Consider the following 5,930-nt stretch of genomic DNA (forward strand, 5'->3'; position numbering starts at 1 on the left):
GATATGAAAAGCAGTTAGCCGGTGACAGCATTTGGGAGGCAATGATATGTGAAAAAGTGAAGATACTGCATTCTGGCCTCCTAAAAGACACCCTGGAACAAGAGCCGAAAGTGATTTGTTTACAGCTAGTAAGGGGTGGTTTGATAAATTTATGAAAAATGACATTCATAGTATAGTGAGGCTGGGCAGGCTGTGAGTTCTAACCAAGTAGCTGCTGATAATATTAAGACAGAATTTCAAGAACACCTAGAGGCCAGCAGATTTGTTCCCCAGCACAGGTTCGGTTGTGATGAGATGGTGAGACAGGCCTCTTCTGGAAGAAAATGCCCAAGAGGACCTACATCACACAGAAGAAATCATTGCCACTGAAGGACAGGCTGACATTATCGTTTTGTGGGAATGTGAGTGGGGACTCTAAATTGAAGCCTCTACTCATCTACCATTCTGAACAATCCTCAAATTTTCAAGAAAAATAATCGCATGGAAAGTTGAATGTAATGTGGAAGGCTAATAGCAAAGCTTGGGTAACCAGGCAATTTTATATTATGGGGATTCATGAAGTGTTTGCGCCAAGTGTGAAGACAAAGTAGCAAATCAAACAATAAACTTGTTCAATGACACTGCAGTGTTTCACTTCAGGCAAGTGTTAAAACACAGGCGAAAACAAACATCATTGGGTAGGTTTTTAGTGAGACAGGCCCAGTGAGCCGGAAACAGTTCTAGTAGAGCAAAGAGACAAGAGAGAAAGAACCCAGAGCAGCTACCTGACCTTTTTATGGAAGGGGTCTCCCCTTCTAAGCAATAACATCCCTCCATCCCTCCTCTCCACTCATCAATAGCTCTCAACATTAAAGATAAGTTCTAGTGTGTATGTAAATTTTCACTTTCACTGTATGTACATTTTATTTCCTTTTTGTTAAATTTTCATTTACATTTTATGTCCTTTATTTTTATTTTTTTACTGTTCACAATATTTCATTTATCAAGAGAAACTATTCCTTAGCTCAAATATTCATGTTTTAGAGTTCAGGAACACAGGTCAGTGACAAACTTCCTTGGAATTCAACTCAAAAGGAATTCTTTACATTCCAAGATCACTTTGTACTCTGAAAGATACCAGCCTTCCTCATCTCAAAATCTTTCCTGGAATCATAATTTCTGAAGAAATTATGCCTTCTTTCTGGGTTCAGCTACACCACACTTACAGGAAGCTGCAACCCCCAGGGAGACAATGACGGCTCCAACAATATGAAATCTCAGACGCTTGGCCAGAAGGTTTTGGCAAAGCACTGGAGACATGGTAGTTATAGTCTCCCCAACACCAATGTCTGTCCTTCCTCTGTCGTTTTTGTTTTTAAAGTGTTCATTTATAAACAGTACTTTAGACATATACTATATATAAGAAAGGTTAAAACAGAATCTTTTGGAGGTCTGGAATGGATTAATTCAATTTACATTCTTTCTAACGGGAAAAACGATTCGGTTTTCGAACAAATCACTTCTCGAACAGCCTTCTGGAACGAATTGAGTTCAAAGTTTGAAAACCGAGGTTCCACTCTACTCTGTTGGGTATTAGGGGCAAACAAATCTATAAAATGCAATCCATAACCTTAAGCTGCTCACTCATCCGTAATGTGAAATACATATGCAAAAATAATTGCAACTCTTTAAGAAGTACAATAATAAAGGTATAAGTTAGCCACAGCAGCAGTATGAAGGAGGGTAATGGTTAACTCTGCCTGGGGTGATCAGGGAAGATTTTATGGGAGGACCATTGATTTTTAAAGAATGAATTGGAATTCATTGGGCAACCTGTCAGCTGTTCTAGACAAATACCTGCAACTGTATCAAATGTGGTGCTAGTTGGAACATGGGGTGTATGTAGCAAATGACTGGTAGGCAGGAGGGCAGGGGAAGGACATGGAGAGTCCATACCTTATTCAGGACTGTAAGTTGGATTCTGTAGGCAATGGGGAGATATTAAACAGCGAAGTCACTTGCTCAAATCACGTTAGTCTCTGACGGTCTGGATGGTGGACTGGAGGGAGCAAAACATGAGGCAAAGAGATCTGAAAGGCATCGTTAACAATGGCCCAGGCAAGAGATAATGGGGTGGGAGGGTCTGAACGCAGGAAGTAGCCGTGAAAATGGAAAGGAAGGGGAGGAGTTGAAAGCCATTGTGGATCTCACTGAACGAGAAATAGTGGTGTCCTGAAGGAACCAAGGCCTGCACAGTCCTTATCGTGCCCTTGTGCACATCAGAAAGGGTTCCTTTTTATTTTTTAATACTTTCTGTTGGAAAAGTGTTTTAATATACTAATTTTATTAGAACTAGAGATTTTATTGCCACCTACTAGAAATTTGTCATGTATACAAATTGTACAACTCTGGAATCAATGGCTATACTTTTAACTTTTTGCTTTAACTTCAAAACAAAAAATATCTACAATGTGAATCTTGTCCCTTTTCAATGGCGTTCTTGTCAGCCTGAACACTCTGGTTAGATATAATGTAACAGGCAGCTAAAAATATAGGTTTAGGGGCAGAGGATAGGGTGGATAATGAATAATGAGGTCTTATAGATCACCCTGAATGTATAGACTGAAAAAAGACATCCAAGGTAAGACCCTGGGAAATACTAAGCTTACAGGAATATTTGGGGGAAAAGGAAACAATAAAAGCAACCTTGAAAATGTCTTCTTCCTTGGCTTCAGGGACAAGCAGTCCTCAATCTAAATATGTTGATAGTCACACAACTCCCATTAGTGTACTTCATACAGTGACTCCTCCAACTTGCCTTTCCTGTGCCAAGTTCATATTTTGTGCTTCTGTCCCCAAATCAGCACAGTGATACTGCCTGCCAGTCAACAATAGTTTAGTTGTTTGCAGAACAGTGGTGCTTGGACTGTTATGTTAATACTTGATCCTTATTCTAGAGAAATGAGAGAAGACCCAAAAAAGAATATGCTACTACTAATGATAAGAAGCTCAGGTCTCAAACTGATACAACTTAGACCATGGTGGAAACAATTGGTGCTAAGAAAACCATAGACCTGTAGCCTCGGTGGCTGCTCATTGGATTTTGTCTGTCAGTTCACTTGTGAAAAGGGACAAGGAGAATGTGAAATGAAGGATACAGAACCAACACTGGAAATTCATGTTGGACATGAAGGCCTAATTCATTTTCTCTTTGGGAATACACCTTCCCTCCTGTTAGACTTAAGTAGGTTCAGCGTTCCCCCTCTCCCAATGATTAGTTGCCTAATTCCCTTTCCTTCGGTTGCCTACCTCACAATTCTCCAGAGGCCTGTCCTTTCACAGCTCACCTCTATGCGCTCTCCTTCAGACATCTTGCAATTCTCGTGTTTCCAACTACAAGCTTATGGTAGGCTCCCCATCTCCAGCCCTCTGCCTCTGACCCCTCACTGAGCTCTGGCCTCCCCGCTTCACCTGCCTGCCTGCTCTCTTCCTCCTCTTGCCCAATTAGCATTATGTCCGTTTCTGAGCAAAATCTCTGCCAAGTGGACCCTTCTGCCTCACTTTCTGGTTTTACTCGTGGCATCGTTATCCTCTCTCCATCTTTAACTCTTTCTGCCTCTGTGTGAAATCAGTGCAGCATACAGTTCCCCATCGGAGGGACTCAGTCTTCCTCTCCTTTCTGATTTTACTGCCCTGGCCTCAGGTTGGGCCTAAATACCTGTCACTTATGATCCTGTGACAGCCTCCCACTTTCCGTATATAGGTTTGTACACATCTGTGCAAACTAGTGGCAGAGCACTCTCCTAACTTGGAGTTTCAAACTGTTCATCATCTTTCGCAAAAAAAAAAAAGGCCCAGAGCCTGCCCGTTGAGTAGGGACTCGCACGCTGGTATTCAATATCCTCAGCTCCTTTGGCTTCCCTCTTGCTGTCTGACCAAAGTGGATTTGTCTGCGTACACGGTGTGTTTTGCTGCCTCTGTCTTAGCTCATGTTTTTTTTTCGTGTAGTGGGCCATTGTAGCTGTGACTTCTGTCCTCCATGAGACTAAATTTCTGTCTAAACCCACTGCACTGACCCCTGCGCCTGCCCATGACCAAGCCCAGCCGAGAGCCTCATGTTCCCAGCCACAGCTTAGGGGTGGGTGTCACATGTCCCAAGTTAACCTCCTGGATAAGAGGTGCTTCTTTTCTGGGGTAACTAATGCTCAGGATAAGATAAGCCCGAGCTGCCCGAGAATGACAGTCCTCACAGGGGAAAGCGGCGTGTGGAAGCAGAGAGAGAAGTTGGGACACTGGCCTGATGTTCAGTCTGAGCCTCTGAAACCGGCCGGTTACAGAGCCCAGTCAACTCTGTCCTGCTGGTTTGGGGCTGGGCTTCCCTTCCATGTGGGACCAGTGAGCAGGCCCTAACTGGCTGCAGAGCCTCCAAACCTCTCTGCCCTCCTGCTCTCTTCAGAGCCTTTCAGCCACCACTTTCCCCAGGAAGTGATCTGCTTGGCACGTGATTCACAACCTTCCTAGATTATTGGTTGTTGATCACTCTGTGGAGATCTTGACCTATCAAACTACAAAAGTAAACATCATAAAACTAGTCAGAAAGCATGTGTTTTGTTTTTTTTGTTTTAAAAAAAACAAAACACAGTTAAATCATTCCCACAACAATTCCCATTGTTGTGGGAATGATTTAACTGTGTTTTGTTTTTTTTAAAACAAAAAAGCAAATCCACCACCTTTCCCCCAGTGTTCACTCTTCCACCTCTTCATCCCTTTCTTGGGATCATATTTAGGGGGAATACTCAATAGTTGAGAATATGAATAGCGTAGGAGAACAGGTGGATTCTGGGGCTGGAACAACCCCGATGTTAGAGGGGTGCCTGAAAACTGGAGGGAGAGTTATAACTTCTTGGGCAGTGAGGTCACATTCCGAACGGAAGGTGTCACCTAAGGAAGGTTAAACTTCCATGCTGCTTCTCTCTTGAGTTACAGGAAAAGCCTCCATTCAGTGTGGAGTTTTAATTTTTTACCTCTTTTCTTGTAATTCCCTTTAGTTACGCAGCTTTCAGAAAAGCCTGGCACCAGGGCATAGCCTACGTGGTGACAGGACGTGAAGAGGCCAGTGTAAGAAACATACTTATCCACATTCGCCCTCTGGGGTGCCCACAGGAAGGGAGCAGTGCCCTCTGCACGGGGATGGACCAGGCAGAGCTCCCCAGATGGACGGTGCAGCGTGGAAGAGCCAGGGAGAGCACCCACAGTGGGTGGGGCCCTCAGAGAGATGCAAGATCAAACCTCCTTTTCCCCAAGATAGACCAGAGGGGACCTTGGGGGGCAGAGCTGACTGGCCCTTGGGATGCAGATATTATAGACACAATACACACTTTACTTGACTTTAGATGTAATAGTCCAGAGCAGTTGAGGTATTTGAAAAGTTTGAAGTGAGCCTAATTTTCTTTTATATCACCAGATTTGAAACTCCATACAACTGATACTCACACCATGTTATTCCAAATAAATTGGTAAGGTAGTGTGTGTGTGTGTGTGTGTGTGTGTGTGTGTGTGTGTGTTTTAATATAACTAAAGAACATGTATTTGTTTTTCACTAAGACTTTAGCACATAATTAAACTGTGTCACCCCAACTTGAAGAAGGGTTAGTACAGTGAATGTTATAAAGCAGATATGAAGAACTGGGATCAACATTAACTGACAAAGAAAAACTTCCTTCTAAGTCATCATAACAATGTTTAAGTAAAAAAAAGAGAGAGAGAGAGAGAAAGGGGGTGATGGGAGTTCAGATTGAACAAGATCCTCACATTTCACCTAACACATTCAGTCCTGGCTAGAGTGTACCAACATGGAAACAGGATTACTATAATACAAAACTTCCACTACAGATAGCTGCACACACCTGTGTTCCAAGCCCACCCCCACCCCCCAAATGCTGCCAACACAA

Source organism: Eptesicus fuscus, chromosome 5 (assembly GCF_027574615.1).
Source record: "Eptesicus fuscus isolate TK198812 chromosome 5, DD_ASM_mEF_20220401, whole genome shotgun sequence".
Taxonomy (NCBI): domain Eukaryota; kingdom Metazoa; phylum Chordata; class Mammalia; order Chiroptera; family Vespertilionidae; genus Eptesicus; species Eptesicus fuscus.